Source organism: Macaca nemestrina, chromosome 10 (genome assembly GCF_043159975.1).
Source record: "Macaca nemestrina isolate mMacNem1 chromosome 10, mMacNem.hap1, whole genome shotgun sequence".
NCBI lineage: Eukaryota > Metazoa > Chordata > Mammalia > Primates > Cercopithecidae > Macaca > Macaca nemestrina.
The window spans coordinates 5,094,700-5,118,910 of NC_092134.1; the positions used below are offsets into that span (position 1 = coordinate 5,094,700).

General features: G+C 39.6%; 2 long non-coding RNA genes across 5 annotated transcripts in view; one reads left to right on the forward strand and one right to left on the reverse strand.

Moving 5' to 3' along the window:
* LOC112428825 (uncharacterized) overlaps positions 1-20,663 on the reverse strand; it is an 80,359-nt gene extending 59,696 nt beyond the window's left edge. For all 4 annotated transcript variants that reach the window (XR_003020886.2, XR_011608671.1, XR_011608672.1 and 1 more), the window contains exon 1: positions 20,369-20,663. This is a non-coding gene — a long non-coding RNA (uncharacterized lncRNA). The remainder of the gene's footprint in view (positions 1-20,368) is intronic.
* The window catches only part of LOC139356602 (uncharacterized), an 86,111-nt gene that overhangs the window by 33,865 nt on the left and 28,035 nt on the right, over positions 1-24,211 (forward strand). The gene's annotated exons all lie outside the window — the stretch shown is intronic.

Here is a 24,211-nt window from a genome sequence, read left to right on the forward strand (position 1 = left end):
GCAACAAGAGCAAAACTCTGCCTCAAAAAAAAAAAAAAAAAAAAAAAAGGCTCCTCAGTGTGGGATTGGTGAACCACTAGTATAATTGTTCTATGTATTTATTTGACAAGTGCTATAATTGTTTTCTTTTAGTGTTTATGACTAAATCATGAAACTCTCTATACTTAAATGTATTCCAGAAAAACAAACCTTCAAAATATGCTATTAGGATATTCAATACAATATTTAAATATTCACGATATTTAGAAGAAGAATATGCACGTTCTTCAGACTGCTCTGAAAATTGATTTTCCATGTTGATCATGACAATGAAGTGGTTTGGAGAGTCCTCTGGCTGAAGGCAATTTAGAAACTTCATCCTGAACTGCATGTTATTTGCAGATTGTTAATGAGTGGATTGTTGTTTTGGGTTATAATTATAATTTCTAGGAGTATGGCCAAAAATGGAATGCAGTGCTGAAGGGTTGGCCTTTTCCTCCTATGGTCCCTCCTTTATAAATTGGTTTATTGGAAATATTTCTAAAGCACAATAGAGACAAAAGGGTAGGGGTATAGTATTCACAAACTAGTGAGATACATCTTGAATGACTTACATGTAAACATTGATGCGTCAACTTGATGACCTCTGTAGTCTCTGGATATTCTCAGGTAGCCTTTGCAGGGAGAAAATACGATTCTTAATACTAAGACCTGACTGTATATTTTTGCTAATTTCTCTTCTTTCCTCATTGAACGCCAGGATGGCTTTTCTATGCAGATATCTTGACACACAGTGCCCAACTTTGGTCCTGAATTCTGAGAACCACAGTCCAGAATAGATACTAAAACGTTTCAATGTTAGCAGCCTTCCCCTGTGACTTTATGAAATGCAGCCCTACAGGAGAGCTCAGGAAGCCACATCTTCCATCTGTCACCTTCTGACTGTTGATCCTATGGGTTCACAGGCCAGGGGGATGCTGGTGAGGACCCTTTTCACCGGGACCCCCAGGAATTCCTGACAGAGGAGACAGACTTAGAGACACAAGTAGTCTGGTGAGAAAGGGGCTTAATGTCATGAAATGTTGCAGGAAGTCAGGGACCCCAAACGGAAGGACCTGCTGAAGCCGTGACAGAAGAACATAAATTGTGAAGATTTTATGGACATTTATCACTTCCCCAATCAATACTCTTATAATTTCCTATGCCTGTCTTTAATCTCTTAATCCCGTCATCTTCGTAAGCTGAGGATGAATGTCGCCTCAGGACCCTGTGATGATTGTGTTAACTGCACAGATTGTTCGTAAAGCATGTGTGTTTGAACAATGTGAAATCTGGGCACCTTAAGAACAGAATAACAGTGATTTTCAGGGAACAAGGGAGATAACCTTAAAGTCTGGCTGCCTGTGGGTCGGGCGGAACACAGCCATATTTCTCTTATTACCGAAAATGGGTAAGAGAAGTATCGCTGAATTCTTTCCCCAGTAAGGAATATTAATAATTAACAGCCCTGGGAAAAGAATGCATTCCCGTCGAGGGGGTGCCTCTGGCCACTCTGGGGGTGTCTGCCTTATGCAGTTGCAGATAAGGGATGAAACATGCCCTGGCCTCCTGCAGTCTCCGCAGGCTTGCTAGGATTAGGAAATTCCTGCCTGGCGAATTCTAGTCAGACCTGTTCTCTGCTCTTGAACCCTGGTAAGATGTTTATCAATGACAATGTGTGCACAGCAGAACATGGAACTTCATTAGTAATTCTAGTTTCGCCCTGACCTTGTGATCTCGCCCTGACCTTCTGCCTTGTGATCTTTTGTTGCCCTTGAAGCATGTGATCTCTGTGACCCACACCCTATTCGTACACTCCCTCCCCTTTTGAAAATTGCTAATAAAAACTTGCTGATTTTATGGCTCAGGGGGCATCACAGAACCTGCCGACATGTGACATCTGCCCCGGACACCCAGCTTTAACATTTCTCTCTTTTGTACTCTTTCCCTTTATTTCTCAGACCAGCCAACACTTAGGGAAAGTAGAAAGGAGCCTATGTTGAAATATTGGAGTTCACCCAATAATGAAGTATTAAAAAATCAAATATATTTGAAAATTTACAAGAGAATATTTTGGAAGGAAACTTCAAGAAATGTAGAAGACAGGGAGAAGAAATAATCTCTGAAAGTCACCTCTTTGGGTGGAAATTTTCTCATTTCTCTATTTGTGGTCACCACTGTACACTGGTAACAAGATTTCCTGCCATAAAAATTTCTCAGATGGTGAAATTATTTATAATATGAATAAATTTATTTCTTCCTGTATGCCTTTGTTTCTTTAAACATATTTTTGAGTACTTAATGTGAGTCAGTCTTACTTTAGATACCAGGATTGTGGAGTTGATCAAGACAGAGAGGACTCTCATCCCCTATTACTTAGTTTTTCAATAGGATCAAAATAAAATACTTTTAAACAAATGTTTATAATAAATATAATGACATAAACACATAGTCTGGAGATTTAAAAAATATAATAGACTATCTGCCCATAAAAAATATAACTGATTTCTCCACTGCCTAAAATCAACAATAAAGCATATCCAAAATGTCTCAAGACTCTAGAAAGAGTTATACTTTTGTGAAAGGAGACAGGCAGTAGATATATAGAAGATGATATAATTTTAGGTAGTGATAACTGCTATAAAAATAAAACTGGATAATAGAAGATAAGTAGGGAATTAGGGCTAGCTTAGATAAGGCTCTAAGAAAAATTCGTGCAGTTCATTTATTAAACACAGATATATTCCAATTTTCTCCTTCTTGTATCAAATTCATTATATATTCTCAGTATTTTTCTTGGAATTTGTTACCTGAATTTTTTTCTTTAAAAATAATATTGTTTATATTATAAATTTATTCTTTTAAATGTACATAGGAGCTTTAATGATGCCCTATCTTCATTGTCAATATTTGCAATTTATTCATTATCTTACTTTCCTTCATCAGTCTTCCTAGATTCAAATCAATTTAATTAGTCTTCTCACTGAAATATCTTTTACATTTGATGATGTTTTTCTATTGTATATTTTATTTCTATTTCACATATTTCTGTCCTTATTTTCTTCCTTCAGTATTTTCTACTTTCAAGAGAATTTACTTTCTGTGACTTGCTGGTTTTTAAAAATAACACCATGGCATGAACATTTAGTTCATTGATTATGTATCTTTCTTTTTTTCTGGAAGAATATATTCATGCAAAGCTATTATTCCACTCTCTGTATCCACTGTGCATTTATTCCTGGGCTAGGCCCCAAGTAGAGGCTGAAGGAAATAGAATGTGAAGAACTAGAACACCTTTGTTGCTCCTCAGGACCTCTTTCTCTGGCAGTGGACACAGGGCTTGTGAGTCCAGCATAATGAGATCATATAGGATGGACTGCCCTGAGGATGAGACAGATATTTCCATGCCCTGAGGATGAGACAGATACTTCACTCACATTTCCATGGCTTTTGAAGGAGAACTTCCAACTTGATGGATTTTATTAACTGCCCTGGATTTGACAGGTTCCCTCTTGATGGGGAATCGAAAAGGAACATTTCCGCCTTTCCTAAGTCTCTCCACAGTCTATGGACCCTATGCTCACACAGACCCTCACAGAAACCCACCTGCAGTCTGTACTCCCTGTTCCCAGCTGCACAGACAGACCAACATGCAGAAACAGATGCACACAATGATGCCAAACTCGGGTTCCAACCAGGTGTCAAGAAAGATGAGAAATTTTGAAATAATATGCTGAATCTGCTATGCATGGATTTTTTTAAAGTACTTTTTTCACAATTATTGAAATATTTTATTTGCTTTAAGACTTTAGAAGCTTTGAGAGATGAGGAAGAAAGATTCCTGGAGGTGGATTATCTTTGAAAAATCAATTGTGCTGTTACCTCTATTCCCTCCCAAGGGAGAGCAAATGCCCATCTTCTTATCCCAAACCCCCCAAAGGAAGAGGATCCAGTAGGGCTATTTGTAGGCATTAGGATGCAACCCCTATGACTGGGGGACATGGTGGCCTGAGTATGATCTTCCAAGACAGTGAAAGGCAGATGTGCCCATAAAAGCTTAGCTCTGGGGAGCAGCCCTGAGCTTTCAGATTTTCCCAAGGCCAGAGATACAGGTATGTTTTATCTCTAAGCAAGGCGAGTGATACAATCTACAAAGAAATCGGCACAAAAGTTGAAGACGCTTTAACTTTTAGCATCAAAGAATGAAATAAAACAAAGTGAAGAGCACATGAAAAGAATAGGCACCTTTTCTTTGGAAATGAGGCTGATGAAAATATCAGAAGGAACATGCATTGCTCAGGAAGTTGTTTTCCTGCAAAGGTTCCTAATCATCTGAACAAATCATAGTTCTATTAATTTGAAATTGATGTAAAGTTGGAGGAAGAATCAGGTCTAGGAATATGTGTGTGTGTGTGTGTGTGTGTGTGTGTTCAGTTTTTCTCATAAATGCCTCCAGAAAGATACAGCTCAGCAGGACATCCAAGGTGATTGCTTATGTAAAAATTCTAATCCAATTTGTATTAGGCCATTCTTGCATTGCTATAAAGAAATACCCAAGATTGGGTAATTTATAAAGAAAAGAGGTTTAATTGTCTCACCCTTCTGCAGGCTGTACAGGAAGCATAGCTCTGGCGTCAGCATCTGTGGAGGCCTCCGGACGCTTGCAATCATGGCAGAAGGTGAAGTGGGAGCAGCGTTTCACATGGTGAAAGCAGCAAGAGAGAGAGTTGGCAGGGGGAGGTGCCATACACTTTTAAATGAACAGATCTCCTGAGAACTCACGATCATGAAAACAGCACCAAGCCATGAGGGATTCACACCCATGACCCCAAAAAACCTCCTATCAGGCCCCACCTCCAGCACTGAGGATTACAACTCAACATGAGATCCGGGTGGGGACGAACATCCAAAATATTTCACAATTATATTTTGGGTCAAGTACAGTATAAGAAGTTTACCAAGAGAAGTTTGGCTAAAAGTTTCAACATCTCACTAGATAAAAATCTCAGACTTCAAGGGGTGGTGCATTGAAAAGAAAAGCCTTATTAAGATATAATTCAGTCTCTACTAAAAATACAAAAATTTGCTGGGTGTGGTGGTGCACGCCTATAATCCCAGTTACTTGGGAGGCTGAGAGGCAGGCGCATCGTTTGAACCCAGGAGGCAGAGGTTGCGGTGAGCTGAGATCGTGCCACTACCCTTCAGCCTGGGTGACAGAGCCAGACTCTGTCTAAAGAAAAAAAAAAAAAGATACAATTCATATAACATGCTGTTCACTCGTTTAAGGTGTACAGGCAATTGGCTTTTAGTATCCACAGAATTATGCATTTACCACACGACCAATTTTAGAACATTTTGGTTACCCTAAAATGAAACCCCACATCATTTCGCTGTTGATGCAGGATGTTTCTCAGTCCCCTTTGCCAGACTTGTGGGAGGGATGCCCATCTACTCAATCTGCCATGCTTAACCCCCTGCAGAAGGGAACAAGTGAGTGAGCGATTGCAGAACCTCGCTGGCTGCTTTGGGCATCAACAGAGGAGCAAGCTCTGAGTGGGACCTGGGGCCAGTCCAGGCATGTTGCCTTGAGGGAAATGTGGCAGCTCCCAGGTGAGGGTGCCCATGATCCTGAAACCCCAGAGGAGGTGTTACAGAGCTCCTTTAGTTCAACTGTCCACAGCATGTTAGCAGCTCACTGGCCCCTTGACTCATCCGTAGGGTGGTTGCCTTCTGCCAGCAAAGGCAAAGGGCTAGTGTGACAGCCTTTCTGGGTACCCACACTCAGTGGGTCCTGAACTCTTGTCTGACATCCAAGAAGAATGAAGTCATGCAGACAATTTAAGGATGGTGAAGGTGGAGAATTTATTGAGTGATGAAAACAGCTCTCGGTGGAGAGAGGAGATGGAGAGGGGAGCTGGAGAGGGGGCAGGAAGGGCAGGTCATCTTCCCTGAAGTCAGGCCATCTCCTTCCCTGAAGTCAGGTCATATTCTCCAATACTGACTCAGTCTGGGGACTTTATAGGCACAGGATGGGGAGTGTGTGCTGATTGGTTTGTGAGTATGCAAAAAAGGTTATAAAGTGAAGACACCATCCAAAGGTTGGCATGATAGTGTAGAAAACCAACTAGGCAAGGGTAGCTATATGTAAAACACGTGAAGAGCAGGCATGAATCAGAGGAAAGTGTGCCAAACAGGAAGACAAGTTCTCAATCCAGTCCAAGGATTTAACTTGTAGCTTGGCTTTCAGGTTTTCAACTGTCTTCGGCTTGGAGATGGGGTCATAGGGTCCCACCTCTGTCTGTCTGGGCATTTGGCTGCCTCCTGTTGCTATCACTGTCCCTCCCAATATTCTCATTCACTCATTGCTCCTACCCTAAATAACCATTAATCTACTTAATTTTTCTCTAGATTTGCGTAATCTGGATCTTTCATATAAGTGGAATCATATAATAAGTAGTTTTTGGGACCAGCTTCTTTCACTTAGTGTAATCATTTAAAGATTCTTTCCTGTAGTATAAATCAGTACTTCACTCCTTTTTATTGCTAAGTAATATTTCAGTGTGGATATATGACTTTATGTATCTTTCAGCTGTTAGGCATTTGGGCTATTTCTACACTTTGGCAATCATGAACAATTCTGCTATGAATATTTATGTCCAAGGTCTTTTGTGGATATATGTTTTCATTTCTATTGGGACTTCTGGGTCATAAATAACTCTTTTAACTTCTTGAAGGACTTCCAGACTCTTCCAAAGTAACTGCAGCTCAAAAATAGGCAGGACTTTGTTTTGGTCACTGCTGGATCCCCAGTGTCTAGAACAGAGCTTGACACGTTACAAGCCTCACAACACATGAGTAAACCAAGTAAATTCCACATCTTGTATTCCTGAACACTAACATGTAATATCAACATTTTTCATGCATCCTCTAGGAAATTTAAGCAAGAATTACACAAGGGATTTTGATCTCAGCCAACTAAACACTTCATCCTCAATTTTCTCATTTTAAAATGGAAATAAATACCTGCCTTCCAATAGAGTTATTATGAGGCTGAAATGTGGTTATATACATGAAAGCAACTTGAAAATTACAAAGTATTATAGAAATGCCAGTTGCTGTTACTATTTTTATTCAGTTGTTTTTGTTAGGATTATCACTCTTCCTGTTCGCAGTCCAGAACCAGACTCGAAGGCACTGAGTCACTTCCACAGTTATATTTGTTCCCTTGGTGTTTCTTGGCAATGGGGTATGCAGCTATATTGGTAATATTTGCTCAGTTTATTCATACTGATTGCATGCATAATATAGATGGCCCCAAGACCACTCTCCCTGGGGACTGATATTTGCCAGTCTCCCCTCCAGATCTATTCCTAACCCTAGTGCACCCTGCACTACTCTAACCTGTAGGCTGACCTCTAACCTGTAGGCTGACCTCTTCATATTGCATCACCTGGCTCCGTCTGCTCTCTGGCTTCTGGTTAGTTTTCTGACTGGAGACGCTGGGTTTTCAGGGTCAAAAGAAGAGAGAAGTCAAGAGATTTATCACCTTCCCTCTCTCCCTGCTCTCCGTGACTTGGCGTTGTCTGTGTTCCTTTTACGGAGGCCACAGCTTACGTGGCGTCAGATGTCAAGGCCTTCTTAATGCCAAAGCTCCTGTATGATGTGGCAACTGTCCCCTCCTCTTGTTCCTTGGGTTGGGGTAGTGGTATGGAGTTCGTGTGATGGCTTCCCACTGTTGCTAGGTCCTGGGTGCTGTGCCATCTCCCATTTATTTAATGTTGTCCAATCTATTTAACTACTATCTTTATTAAATTTATTAAATTCAATCCCATTTTGAGTGTACCATGTATTTCCTGTGAGGACCCAGTTAATAAACTAATAATAATAATAGCAAGTAACACTTACTTTGCACTCTTTACATGCCAGGTTCTATGATGGGTGCATTCACACACAAGCTGGTTCACTTTGTCCTCTCGGTGACTGAATGAGATAGGGACTCTCTGTAATTGTCATTTTGCAGATGAAGAAACTGATGCTCAGAGAGCACCCCTGACTCCCGCCAGGTCACACAGTTAGTAGCTAGCAGAACCAGCATCTAAACCGCATTGGCTTGCGTATAGGATCCATGCCTCAGTCTTTATGCTGTACAGCCCATCTGTGGGACTCCAAGTTCTAACGTGAGAATGGCTCAGGCTGGTGACTTTCCTAAGCAAAATGTTGGCAGTGGGATCCATGACAATATTTAGTTTTTAACATTAATTGTAAGAGTGCATGTTCAATGTCACTAGCGGAGGTCCTCAAGCTTGCACAGTGAGAGTTTCAATTAATCCACTAAAAAAGCTCTTTGTACCACAACTAATACCTATTAATGTGTGATTACTATATAAGGCCCAGTGTTCTTTGTCTGAGACGATGTGAAACAGACCAAGAGCTGGGATGATTTAGACACAATCAGAGTGCATTACACAAGCTCATTTTCACGTTAATAGTAACAATAAAAGACTTCTCAGCCATACTTACACCCAGGCCTTCTCATATTTTAGAATAAAAGCAGGGTATAAAAGAAGTTGTTATATACAGCACATTTACTCTTTTCCAGAGCTATCTGCAGCTTCCTGCAGTGCTGGCAGAATGGAAATAGCCCCCATAATTTAGGGATTTTTAAAATAAATGTGCAGTAAATTAGGTTGATTAATAGCTTTATTAGATTGTATGAGTCACAATTTTAGGGTTTAATAACAACATTCACATATTAAGAAATTGTTCTTTTCAAGGAACTGTTCTACCATATAGATATATATATATAAAATATATATATATATGCCTTAACTACTTCCATCCCATAATAATCTTATCATGTAGGTCATATTTTCAGCCCCATTTCACAGACAAGGAAACTGAGGCACAAAGGTGTTATTTAGCTGGGATACAGATGTACCACTAGGAGGTGAGCATAGGTTTATGAGACAGACTTCAACATCCAGGCTCCTACCCTTTAGGCAAATCTCCCATCAGGGCTTCCACTCACTTTATAAGTGTCATTTTTTTTTCAATTTGGCTGTGCAAAAGCTTCTGGACTCATAAGCCTGAAGGGTGAATTGAACTGTGAGCTCTCTCAAATGCATAAGTGAAGTAACTCAGGAATGGAAAACCAAACATTGCATGTTCTCACTTATAAGTGGGAGTTAAGCTATGAGGATGCAAAGGCATAAGAATGACATAAGGACTTTGGGGACTTGGGGAATGTTGGGAGGTGGAGTGAGGGATACAAGACTACATACTGGGTGCAGTGTACACTGCACAGGTGACAGGTGCACCCAAATCTCAGAAATTACCACCGAAGAATTTACCAATGTAACCACAAGAAAAAAAAATCCATCAGTTTTTTAGTCATAAGAGTCAGCCTCTGGTTGCAGTTTTGTTGCCTTTCTATAATTTGATATGCGGTGTCATTTTTGTTAATTCCTAAATGGCTTGTAATTGAGATTTTAATTCCTACTTTAACCTGATGGTTATTTGCGTGTTTGGACATTTATTTTCCTTATCATTTCTACTTATAGTTCATGAAAATTAGAGAATGCCTGGCCTTTTAATAATTGAATTTTTTATTCTTTTTTTGAGATAAACACTATAATAAAGTTCTCTAAATATTAAAAAAAAAAAAAAATCCAACACAGACATACTGTCCTGAGTGAGCATTCTCTGGCTCTCAGCATGCAGTGAACAGGCCAGGAGCACATTGGCCAGCAGATGTCAGGAGTTACTCACGGAAACCCAGGCTCTGGGCTCCGGACTGAATTCCCTGGGAGAGTAACAATAAACAGCCTGTCTGTGAAGCCCCCTTTCCTCAAGGCCAAGTTTCCCTCACGTGACCCCAAGACATGATCAGGTACTTGGAGTTCTGGAAACACAACTAAGTCAAAATGGATCAAAGACAGGGCCTACAGGAGTGATGGAAATACTAAATAGTGATTATACTTTTGTATCTTCCATGGCTTGCATCTGATGAGCCCTAAATGTCTCAGGGAGGATGGCTTATAAATGCTGGGTGAGACAAATGACTCTCACGCTTTGCTTTTATGAATTATAGTAAAAACAATTGGCTCTGTAGGACTCCAGTTCCTACTTTTTCCTATTTGACCATTGTTCTGTTTCAATTACAAAAAAGTTAATGATGATGGTGATATGTGTGACGATCCCAGTTACCATTTACTGAGTGCTTGCTAGGGATTAATCGCATGTTGAACAAATATGAGTAGTTTCTTATTTAATCCTATAGCAGTTCCTCATACATTTATTGTAAACAATTAAAAATACAGTGATTGGCCAGACCCGGTGGCTCACGCCTGTAATCCCAGCACTTTGGGAGGCCGAGGTGGGCAGATCACGAGGTCAGGAGATCGAGACCATCCTGGCGAACATGGTGAAACCCCGTCTTTACTAAAAATACAAAAAACCAGCCGGGCGAGGTGGCGGCGCCTGTAGTCCCAGCTACTCGGGAGACTGAGGCAGGAGAATGGCGTAAACCCGGGAGGCGGAGCTTGCAGTGAGCTGAGATGGCGCCACTGCACTCCAGCCTGGGCGACAGAGCGAGACTCTGTCTCAAAACAAAACAAAACAAAACAAAACAAAACAAAACAGTGATATGGTTTGGCTCTGGGTTCTTACCTAAATGTCATCTCAAATTGTAATCCCCATGTGTCAAGGGAAGGAAGTGATTGCATCATGAGGATGGTTTCCCCCATGCTGTTCTCATGATAGTGGGTGAGTTCTCATGAGATCTGGTGGTTTTGCAAATGGCAGTTTTCCTGCACTCACACGTCTCTCTCCTGCCACCACATGAAGAAAGTCCTTGCTTCCCCTTCACCTTCTGCCATGAGTGTAAGTTTCCTGAGGTCTCCCCAGCCATGTGGACCTGTGAGTCAATGAAGCCTCTTTCCTTCATAAATTACCCAGTCTCAGGTAGTATTTTTACAGCAGTGTGAAAACGGACTAATAGACATAGATTTAAAAACATAAAGCAGAATACATATAGAAGCATATAATCAATGTCACCCAAAATAACCACCTTTTGAGGCTAAACTGTTTAGGTGCAAGCACATTGAGAATCATTCTATTTTCTCAATGACTTTAAACTTTTACGAAGTCTCTTTATCTCTAGTTGTACATTTTATCTTAAAGACTAATTTGTCAGATATTTTTCTGGTCACAAAATCTTTCTTCGGTATAGCTTGCATGGTCTAATTTTTTCAGTCTTTCTCTGTCTCTGTTTTAAGTGAATCTCCTATAAATATAATTTTATTTTAATCCAAAGAGATGCTTATTTCTGTTTTAATTGTTAGATTCAGTCTCCTTATACGTAATGCAGTTCTTAATATATTTGGGCTGTCAGCTTAATCTGCTTTTGTTTTTCTGTTTGTCTTGTCTGTTTTGTCTTTTCTTATTCCAAATTAGAAAATGTTTATTTACATATTTTCCCTATGAATTAGGAAATTATAAATAATATTACTCTTTCTAAGTGATTATCATAAAGATAGCAATATGGATAATCGAAATATTAATGATTGCATTAATTGTGGCTTTTCTTCTTTTCCAGGAAAAGGCACAAATCTTAGAATTGTTTAACTTCATTTATGCACTTTTTGAATTAAATGCCATTTTGCCATGCATGTTAATTCTGTTTATGTGTGCATTAAATTTCTCACGTGATAATTTGTATTTGTGTTATTGTTTTATGTGGTCATTATTCATTCTGCATATTCATCCTTTTTGATGATTTAATTCCGTCTTGGCTTTTTGTTATTGTTGTTTTGGGGTGGGGGTGTGTGTGTGTGTATGTGTGCGTGTGCATGTGTATGTGCTTTGGCCAAGATTTGGGATTATTTCATTCTTCCTGAATAACAACCCTTGATATTTTCTTTAATGTGGGTCTTCTGGTAACAAAGACAGTTTCTCTTTGTCTGCAAAGTCTATTTCACTATCATTCTTAAAGGATATTTTTGCTGAGATACTTTCAATGATTTCGGTTGAGAAGTCACCTGTCAGTCTACACATTTTTTTCCCTCTAATTGGAAAGATAACAATGAATTTTAAAGAGCTAGACTTTAGTTCTGGAGGGACATGGCTGAGAATCCTGGCTCTGCTATAACTAGTGACTGCCTCAAGCTTTTACATCTGTGAAATGGGTATAACAGTATCTCCCTTGCTGTGATTTTGTAAAGATTGGAGATAAATTATAACTATTTTTTAGACATCTGGCCTAATGGGCACTTAAAATAATAACAATATTATTATAAATGTTAATTGCTTTTTTATAAATCCTTCTTGTTCAGAAAAACAAACTTCTGTATAGCCTCTGCACATAATAGCAAATGGACCAAATTTGATACTGTAAAAATGATCAGATAGGATATTTTACAAATTATTCTTACTACCAAATTCTTTTCATTCAAGTCTTGCTAATCCCTTCTTCTTCAATCTTTATCTCTACCATGAAAGCTGTGCTCCTACTAATACATAAAGGGCAGAGTGTGGGCACCAGAGCACATGCAGGTTCACGTGAGCGTAGGAAGGTCACCAAGAAGGGGAAGTCCACACACAACCTGATTTGGTTGCAAGACAAATTTTCTGTCAGAAACTCATTAATAGGCTGAGTGCGGTGGCTCACACCTATAATCCCAGCACTTTGGGAGGCTGAGGCGGGTGGATCATCTGAGGTAAGGAGTTCGAAACCAGCCTGGCCAACATGGTGAAACCCCATCTCTACTAAAAATACAAATATTAGCTGGGCATGGTGGCAGGTGCCTTTAGTCCCAGCTACTTGGGAGGCTGAGGCAGGAGAATTGCTTGAACCCGTGAGGCAGAGGTAGCAGTGAGCTGAGATCACGCCATTGCATTCCAGCCTGGGCAACAAGAGCGAAACTCTGTCTCAAAAACAAAAACAAAAAAAATAGGAAACTCATTAATGCTGGCTCAGAAGTTCTGACACCATTACCCTTGTTTTTATAGGTTCTTACAGTAGAGATAAGTTTGCAAAGGCCAGTGTTCGCATATTTTTCTAACAATTAATTCCTTTCCTCATATCAGATGTGATCTCAATCGTTTCATAATGCCACACATTTTATTAGCTTTGTCTCTCATACAGCGGTTACTTATTTGTTTTTTAGAAAGGCTGAACAAAACTGAAGTTTAATTCCTTCCCACATGCCCTGCAAGAGAGTCACCATTCTTACTGAAGCTGAGAAAGAAGTTCAAGAATGAGGAGGAAAAGTATCTCTGATCTTCTCCAAAGACGATAATTTATCTATGGCTGTCTCTTCTCTTGTCTTTACCTTTATTAAACACACACGCACAGCACATGCACACATGCACACACACATACACACACACTGTTTCTTTCGATCGATCATTCAAATGGTTTTGCCGTTTCCTTGGTTTCTTTGAAGATTCCATGTTGGTTTTACTGGTTCTTTCAATGGCTCCTGTGATTTCCTTTGAACTAATTTCTCTATTTCTAATTGCTTTCTTTACTCTACTCACTGTTACTCTTTTGTTCTATTTTCTAAAATTCTCACTTCCAGAACACATATATGGTGATGTGTCTTCTACACATCATTTCCGCGCCTGTGCCAGGATCTGTAGACCTTGTTTTCATTGTGGTTCAACTCTAAATGTTTCTCATTTGTATTAGAGTTTCTTGTTTTACATAAATCCCAAATCTATGAAGATTTGGTTTGCTTTTAATATTTTTCTTGTTTAAAAATGTGTTTTCAGCACTTTGGGAGGTTTGAGGCAGGGGGGTCACTTGAGCCCAGGAGTTCGAGACCAGTTTGGGCAATATACCAAAACCCCATCTCTACAAAAAATACAGAATTAGCCAGGTGTGATGACATGGCCCTGCAATCCCAGCCACTTGGGAGGCTGAGGTGGGAGGATCACCTGAGCCCAGGAGGTGGAGGCTGCAATGAGCCAATGTTGTGCCACTGCACTCCAGCCTGGGTGACAGAGTGAGACCCTGTCTCAAAAACAAAAAACAACAAAAAACGTCTTCATAGAGGGGAACAACACACTCTGGCCTACTAAAGGGTGAAGGATGGGAGGAGGGAGGGAGTCGGGAAAAACAGCTAATGGCTGCTAGGCTTAATACCTGTGTGATTATAAAATAGTCTATGCAACAAACCCCCATGATACAAGTTTACTTATATAATAAACCTGCACATGCACCCCTGAACTTAAAATACAAATTAGATAAATAAATAAATAAAAAGAATCTATATGGATGAAATCAACTGCTCAAAAAAGTGTTTTGTTTTATATTAATTGTTTAAAGATTTTTTATATCATTAGAAATGATATTTTGTGTTTAGAGGAAATGCATATTCTTTCATTTAAATAAGTCCTTTAGTTAAAATTTGCTCATCTATTGCTTTTCCTCCTCATTTATATCTGTTTGGCACATCAGCTTCCAAGTAAGGTATGATAAACCTTCTTACTCCTAAAATTATTTGTTAAATTCACCTTATATTTCTGACAGTACATACAGCAACTTACATTTAAATTGTGTTCTTAGTTACTTCCAATTTTAGATTTCTCACAAACTTGTAGGTTGTTTCTTATGTCATTATTTAGTATTCTATTTGTATCCAGAACATTTTTGCCTAGAATACTATTTCTCTGACATTTAATGAAACCTTACCAGGTTTTCCCTGGTTGGCATTTATTGTACATACTTTTTCCATTAGTTCTCTTGTATTCTGTCTATATCATTGTATTTTTTTCTTCAACTTTTATTTTAAGTTCTGGGGTACATGTGCAGGATGTGCAGGTTTGTTACATGGGTAAACGTGTGTCGTGGTGGTTTGCTGCCCAGATCATTCCATCACCGAGGTATTACGCCCAGCATCCGCTCACTATTCTTCCTGATGCTCTCCCTCCCGCTACTCTCCCCCTCCAACAAGACCCGGTATGTGTTGTTATTCTTCATGTGTCTATGTGTTCTCATCTTTTCAGCTCCCACTTTTAAGTGAGAACACGTGGTGTTTGGTTTTCTGTTTCTGCGTTAGTTTGCTGAGGATAATGGCTTCCAATTACATCCATGTCCCTGAAAAGGACATATATAATTTTATCTTTAAGTGACTTTTGTAGTGTGCTTGATTTTTTTTAAATCTAAATATTAGGGCACTGTAACGTAATTTCAAATTATATGTACTTAACCACCATAAACAAAATATCCAATGCCAAATTGTTATAATTATATATTATTATTACTTGGAATTTTAGCATCATTTGATTTTTAATATTTTTAAATTTAATCATCATTAAATTTATTGTAATTTTTATTATTTTCACACACACACACACACACACATATATATATATATGACATAGTCTCGCTCTGTCGCCCAGGCTGGAGTGCAGTGGTGAGATCTCGGTTCACTGCAACCTCAGCATCTTGGATTGAAGCAATTCTCCTGCCTCATCCTCCCAAGTAGCTGGCACATGCCACCATGCCTGGCTAATTTTTTGTATTTTTATTGAGACAGGGTTTCACCATGCTGGCCAGGCTGGTCTTGAACTCCTGACCTCGTGATCTGCCTGCCTCAGCCTCCCAAAGTGCTGGGATTAAGGCGTGAGCCACTGCGCCTGGCCACTATTTTGTATTTTTAAAGTTTGCTTGAATTTGCTCACCAAGTGCTATCTAGACACGGGCTTAGAAAACTTCTGCTTGGGGTTTTGATGTAAATTCTTGAATCTGAAGGTGCATTTCACAAAAATGAACTTTAGATGATGCTTAGATTCAGCTCTTCAAATGCTGCTCCTCTTCATTCTTCTCCCGTCGTATGGAACACCTGCCTATTTTATCCTTCATGTCTCTTATCTTCTGTAGAATATTTTTCAGGGCTTTGTCTCTCTGTGTTCTGGGCAAGTTCCTCAAATCTATGTTCCAGTTTGTTAGTTCTGTTTTCTCCTAAGTCCTTGCTCTTTGAAGAGGAAAAACACATCTCTATGTCTATCTATGTATACCCCGTACCTGTATCCACCTGCACCTACTCCTGCATCTAAATGTGTATAGTCACATAGAAGCACATATATGTGTATACAGTCATTCCCCCTTATCTGCAGAAGATACAGTGCAAGACCCTCGGTGTATGTGTGAAACTGCAGATAGTGTAAACCTTACATAGATGTTTTTTCCTAATATATAACTATGATAAAGTTTAATTTATAAATTAGGAAGTTGTTTATGGTGGTTTTTGTCTGTGATTCCAGTGCTTTGGGAGGCAGAGGCAAGAAGATTGCTTAAGGCCAGGAGTTCAAGACCAGCCTGGGCAACATAGTAGGACCCTATCTCTACAAAAAATTAAAATCATAAAAGTATAAATTAAGCACAATAACAGACTAACAATAATAATTAATAGTAAAGTAGAACAATTATAACAATATACTGTAACACAAGTTTTATGAATGTGGTTTCTCTCTATCTCAAAATACCTTACTATTTTTGAACTTTGGTAATTAAAACCAGTGTAAGTTAAACCCCAAATAAGGGTGCACTACTGTGTACATATAGGAATAATTAAACAAGTTTAAAATAACATCATTACTACCAATAATTGCAGTGGTTAACACACAGCTCGGGACTCACACTGTCTGAGCCCTTCGATAAATGTAATAGTAGCATTATTATTATCTAAAATTTTCTAGGGCCAATTATGTGTCTTGCACACATTATGCAAGACACTCCTTGATTTCCTTGCAAAACAATTCTGAGGGCAATGCCACTGTAGCACTTATTTCAGAAGGGAGAAAACTGAAGTGCAAAGGATCTGTAATTCAGCCCAGCTCACCCAGGCAGCAAAAGACAGGGCTGAAATGTGCACTGGGCACGGGCAGAATGCACAGCCTGCCATGCCAGAGTCCTGCACCCAGTAGATCATCAGGGAAGCTGGCTTGACTAATGAAACAATGAATGAATCATTGCTAGTCACATCTGCCATTTCCTGGGAACCTGCAGTCAAGAACTTGCAGGACTTCAGGGGAGCCGTGATACACTCACAATACTGATAGGCAGGTTGGATCGTTCTGTCTTATGAAGATAAAAAAATGGAGGCCTTGGAGGGGTGGAAAGACCTTGGCCACAGCCAGGTATCAGTAGAAGCAGATTTTGGAGCCCAGATTTTCCTGAAGGAGGTAGAAGAGAGAAATCATTTCTGTGATTGTCACCCTTCTTGGCCACACCCCAACTGAGTTGCTTCTGGAAAATATAGGAAGAGCAAGGTCTATGGAAATATAACTCTGGGGAGGGGGCGCAGGCTGTGTCCACAGCAGCGACATCATGAGAGGGATGCACCAACAGCAACAGCACAGATCACAGGGGTTTGTGGAGGAGACAATCACCTGTGAGCAGACCTCAATGGAATGTGCTCAAAACAGGCTTAGAGTGTCAAGCCATTTTTACGTTACTAAAAAGGAATGTCTGAGACTGGCTAATTTATAACGAAAAGATGTTTATTTGCCTCACAGTTTTGCAGGCTGTACACAAAGCATAGTGCCTGTATTTGCTTCTGGTGAGGGCCTCAGGAACCTTACAATCATGGTGGAAGGCTAAGGGGAGCCAGTGCATCACATGGGGAGGCTGGGAGCAAGAGAGAGAAGGAGCGAGACAGTGAGAGAGTGAGAGGAAACCAGGCTTTTTTCAACAATCAGCTCTTCTGTGAACTCACTCATCTCCAAAGGAATGGCGCCAAGCCATTCATGAGGGATCTGCCGCCATGATTCAAACACCTCCCTCCAGACCCCACCTCCAACATTGGGGATCACATTTCAACATGAGACTTGGGGGGAAAAGTGATCAAACTATAATTACCCAGGATGGCATAGGCTATGCCTTCCTTGCCAGGGTTCAGGTGTCAAAGAGGAAACAGGGAAAACACAGGCAGTGGTGTCCAATGGCTGGGTCTACAATGTGTTTGTGCAGGGGGAAAGGACAGGGGTGGGCAGGAGGGGCAAGATGTAGGGAAAGAGATGCAGAAAAGCCCTTTCTCCCATCAGAACCTCTCTGGGAAAAAAATAATGCATTGATCCTGAGATTCCCATTTCTGTGCTTTGTGTGTGTGTGTGTGTGTGTGTGTGTGTGTGTGGTCTTCTCATATCGCCTTTGATTTCTCTTTGCAGAGGAAAACTGAAGTCTAATGGTGCAAACACACTGGGCTTTGCAGAGTTTTAAAGAATAATGATGTTGATGAATCTCTTGTTAGTCCAACATTATCTTCGTTCAGATTTCAAGTCATGAGGCGCTTATCCCAGGGGCCCAACCCAAACAAAAGAAAAGCTTCACAATTAAAGTCTTATTAAGAGAAATCAAAACAGGCCAATGAGTTTTTTTTTTCTTTAGACCCTTGAAAGTGAAAGACCGACAATGCACTCTGAAACCGTGATCTCTCTGCTTGCATAATTTTCAAAAGCATAGTCACCCCATCTGCAATGATACTTAATCTGCAAACCGTTAAGTATGTATCTCATTTTGTTCCATAATAAGAAACCAAAGACATACTTAAAGTTGCTTGGAAATAAGGATAAGTACTTCAGGAGCCCTAAGTGGACAGAGATAAATAGAGTTGATATTTCTCACACTTCTTGCCAAAGAAGAATAAAGAATGCATAGCATATCAAAGACAACCATTGATATAGCAGTTCTTCAAGGGCTAAAAAGCATCACTTTAATCCATATATAATGAGTCTTTTCTCTGTGTCAAGTGCTGTTTTAAGGTCTGAGATACAGAGGGGGCACAGTCTCGGTCCCCTTTAAGACTAGTGTCACACAGCAGACATGCACCCTCTGCACAATGGGGGCCTAGTGGATGAGTCTCTGTTTGATGGAACAGAGTATTTCTTTCTCATTGAATTGATGCCTGTATTAGCTCCTTTTGCTGCTGCAACAAATTACCACTAGCATAGTCTTACAACAGCACTCATGTATTATCCTCCAGTTCAGAAATCTAAAATGGGTCTTACTGGGTTTGCAGGTGAAGTGTCATTACAGATGGGGTGACTATGCTTTTGAAAATTATGCAAGCAGAGAGAGCACCGTTTCAGAGTGTATTGTCAGTCTGTTCAATTTCAAGGGTCTAAAGAAAAATCCTCAATGGCCTATTCTGATTTCTCTTAATAAGACTTTATCTACAAAGCTTTTCTTTTGTCTAGGTTGGGCCCCTGGGACATGTGCCTCATGATTTGAAATCTGAACAAAGATAATTTTGGACTAGCAAGAGAATCATCACCATCATTATCCCTTGAAGGTATCTTCAAGGTTCAATTTCTTCTGAGGCTCTCAGGTATAATCCATCTCGTGACCATTTTCCTTTTCCGGAAGCTTCCAGTGTTCCTTTGCTCATGGCCACATCAGTCCTATCTCTGCTGCCTTCATCACAGCTCCTTTTACTCTGACCCTCCTGCCTCCTTCTAATAGGACATGTGTGATTCCCATGGGTCCGCCAGAATAGTCCAGGACAAGCTCCCAGTCTCTCCATTAGCTTAACCCTTATCTCAGTCACATCTTCACAGTCTCTTTTGCCATGTAAGGTAGCCTATTCATAGGTTCCAAAGATTAGAAAGCCTTTGAAATGTTTGGAGAACAATTATTCTGCCTATGTATTTGGGACATCTTTGAGGGAATCAATTATTCTGCCTATCACAGTGATCAATATTTAAATACCAGAACATTTACCATTTATACTTTTGGTTAAAATATGGGCTTCAGTTAATAATAATAACTACACCATACTAATAATATACCATACTAACATATAGTAATTATTGCTAATACTAATACCAATGTATAATACTATATATATGTATAATATATATTAATATATATTGTTATACATACTAATGTATAATAATTATTAGTAGCACTAATAGCAATGAATAATGTATATCACACATACTATGCATATGTATAACACTATACTAATGTATAATACTATACTAATATATAATAATAATAATATACTATCCTAATGTAAGATGTCAATGATAGGGGCACTGGGTATCCCCATTGGATTTACAGGAACTTTGTACTATCTTTGCAGTAATTCTGTAAAGCCAAAAATAAAAGTATTAAAAATGACATTTCCTGCTGCCTTGAAAATGTGGGAAATCAATTAACAGTGGGGTATGCCAGCATGGAAACAGTTGACTGTATGAGTCTTTATTGGGACACACCCCTTTCCGTTAATTGAAGTCCCTAAAATGAACTGCTTCATTCATTGATGCCATTTCTCTGGTGGCTTATGGAATTTGAGATTGTGATTCTTGAATAAAGTAATTGAACAGACAATTATGTAATTACCTCTGTGCTCTGCACCATGGAGAAAGAGGTCCGTAAGTTCCCAGTGTGTCCTTGAAGGGGAATCTTGCCTCTTCTCAGGCTCAGGTCGGTCCCTCAGAGTCCCTCCAAGTCAAATGGAGAATCAATGACTGATGTGCAGGCAGGTGAAACTTCTTCTTCTCATTGTACTTTACAGATTATAGTAATTTCAAGCTCTATTAAATGAGGATGCATCTTTGCTGGTTGATGTCCCTATTTTTCTGGTTAAGTGCATTTGTTTCCAGGAGCTGATGTGCTAAGTGAATTTTTGCCTAAGATCTAGACAAGTCATCCCAGTTATTGTGTGGGAGGGAAGGGGAAAAGGAGGTGGGTTGTTAAAAGCTGGTGAAAAATATGCCTGTGGCTAAGAATAATGTAAATCTTGGTATTATAACTTTAAGCCAGGTGCTGAGCCATTACAGTATTCAATTATTTTGATGCTTCAAGGCAAATGTTTCCAGGTCTGAAATTCTAGTCTACTTGACATTCAACAAATGATGTTGTGCTTTCATGGAAAGATGCCCATTTATGAAGGGAAGAATTCATGTCATTCAGCCTGTTCCTGACTGCCATCGGCACCTCCATTAATACACCTGTTACTAATATAAGGTAGTCACATTTAATGTTTTATAAAGGAGAAAGGGTCTACAGCCTTCTGGGGACATATTGCGAGGTCAGGGAAGGCCACATCAGGAGAAAATTAGCCTTTCTTCCCATTCTGTTTTGAACTAGGAATCTTGGAACTGTAACCAAATTCTGTCATTTTGCTTACATTTATTCTTGCACATAGTTACTTCTTAGCTAAGTTAACCTTGTCTCTTAACCTTCCTTGATGAAAATTAAGAAGCTAGGACAGAGGGTCTGATGATTGGAAAGCCATATGTAATTTTCTAGGTTACATATGAAGTATCTGCCTTACAATAATAACTATCATTTGCTAAACACCTTTCACGGGCAAGATACTGTACCACATACTTTACATATAGTATGCCAATGACTTCTCATCAAAATACTTTGATGATATTAACCCTCATTTATCTTGTGAAGCAGTCAGCAAACCACAGTCCTGAGGTCAAGTCTGACCCACAGCTTGTTTTTGTAAATGAAGATTCATTGTAACACAACTGTGCTCATTAATTTCTGTAGGTTGTATGGCTATTTTCCCATGAAAAGAAAAGACTTCTGTAATTCGGTGGCTGCAGTTCTGTCCTGGTAGCCAGAAATGTTGCAAATATTTCAAAGTCTGACCTTTTACAGAAAAGAGCTTGCCAGCTCCGATCTAGTACCATGTCTTAAGAAATACATGAAGACCAATTCATTTAATCCTCCCTCATAACTTGGCAAGCACATATTACTATTTTCCCAGTCTTGCAGATAAGAAAATGAAAGATACAAGGAGTTAACTTGCACAAAGTCAAAGAGCTTACAAATAGTAGAGACAGCAATCAAATCCAGCCCTCTACTCCATAGCTGGTTATCTTTATACCACAGAATGTGACAATCACCTGCACTCAACAGCACAATCTCTTTTACTACTACCAAACTTCTTTATCAAATGTATGCATTTATTCTTTCCAAAAGAGATCTAATGTGTGTGCAAAACCATCAGTCCATAGGAATTCAATATATTTGGACCTGTATCAGCCTACAGACACATGCTTTGTAACATGAGGACATTATAAACTTAAAACTTCTGTTTCTGTCATTTTTATTCCTCTGAATAGTTTCTTTCCTAATTTGTTTCCCACACTTACTCATTTAATAAACTTTGAAATCAACTCACTAATACTCATGCTTAATGAGAATAGCACAGGCTCCCCCAGGCTCCACAGAGTTACATTAGTCAGTTTCCTTTTAAAGACGTATTTCCAATAATTTTATTCTAGAGGGTAGTAGGATGTGTTTCCAATAGAAGAAAGCTTCTGGCTATCTGGAAGTGTCACAAGTGAGCTATGTGTTGTGGTACTTAAAAGCAGGGTTGGGGCTTGGCTGCTGGGGTTTGAATTCATGCTTCATTACTTAATGACCCCGTGATTTAAGAAAGTTAGTTAATTTCTCTGAGCCTCATTTTCTTTGTCTGAAACGAGCACCGTCAAATGCTAGATAATAATGCCTGATACATATTAAGAACCATGTATGAGCCCGTTAATATGTGTGGGAGATAGAACTGTGCTTAAACATATTATTGCATCCCTTGACTCCATAAACTACAAGGATTATCAGTCTCTTCAGGGCACCTGAACATCGTAATTATGAACATGTTTCTTAATTTGTAGATAAACATAAGACCAGCTTATGTTTGTAAGCGTGTGGTGTGTGTGGTGGTGAAATTTGTAGATAAACATAAGACCTGCTGCAGTCTGTAGAGCTATTTGCTCCTACATTTAATGACCCAAACGGAGATGTTCTTGGAGGTCCCACGTCTGCTGTGTTTGTGTTATTTTCCAGAGTTTCCTCATTGCCCATTGTCATTTCATGTATACTTTGCTCTGTTTCATTTTGTAACTTGCTATTTCTGATCTGCTGTGGGTTTGTAAACCAGAAAACCAAATTCAGAAGATTCATGTGCAGAACAAGTTGTTAGTTTTTCATGGATGAGCTTTCGAGTTTGCATGAGGTATTTTCATTTCGAATTTTCCTCCATTGTACTGGATAGTTGGGGGACCACAGGTTTCCTGGGCTGGTAAAGATATTTAGCACCCCCCAAAACCTGGGCAGCCAAAAGAGAACACTGACTCATTTGACCCTGAATCTCCAGGTGATGGAGAACATTCTTCACGCTTGCATCTTTTCGTGATAGCGCACTCAGGCTCCCCCAGAGTGTATAGGCCCGACACTGTCCAGGAAAACCCACGACTGCCAACCTTCATCCTAGCCAGGGAAATTGTGCTGGATTCTTTGTGAACCAGCACATTTCATTTACGACACCCAGTGATTAATCTCACCACCTCACTATGAGTACCATCACTGCCAAATTACAGCATACTTGGAGTCCTAATTATATTCATTGATTCAATTTTAGTGTGACTGAGTTATTGACATGGATGTGAATTAACTTATTTGTCTGCAGCCAAAGGCCAGTAATAGAATTTAGAGAGAAATTATGTCTAGATAACACTCAGCATGGGTAAGAGTGCCTGATTTCGGAGACTTAACACAACAAGGAGAGGTTTCCCGGGGCTTGCCAGTCGGCAGAGGTTCTCTGGCATATTATCCTTAGCTATCATCAGCCCCTTGGATGCACTAAAAATCAGGGTAGTAGAAAACTGCAGAGGAAGTAAGAAACAAAGCATTTGAATATTTTTGCATGGGTAGAACTACTTAGAATTCTAGGAAAGGAATCTATTTTATATCAACAAAATCAAACACTTGCTTTATTCTTCAGGCCAAGGTTCCATATATTAAATATGACAAAATACAACTGGTTCAAACATCATACTAAGTGAAATACACCAATCACAAAAGACAAATATTGTATAATTCTTCTTATATGGGGTACATATAATGTCAAATCCATAGAGACAAAAAGGAGAATGGTGCTTGCTGGGGGAAGGGGAGATAGGAATAGCATTTGGTTTTGCAAGATAGTTCTGGAGATCAATTACACAACAGTGTGAATGCACTGTACACTTAGCAATGATTAAGAGAGTAAATTTTTGGCCAAGCACGGTGGCTCACTTCTGTAATTCCAGCACTTTCGGAGGCTGAGGCGGGCGGATCACGAGGTCAGGAGATCAGGACCATCCGGGCTAACATGGTGAAACCCCGTCTCTAATAAAAATATAAAAAATTAGCCAGGCATGGTGGCAGGTGTCTGTAGTCCCA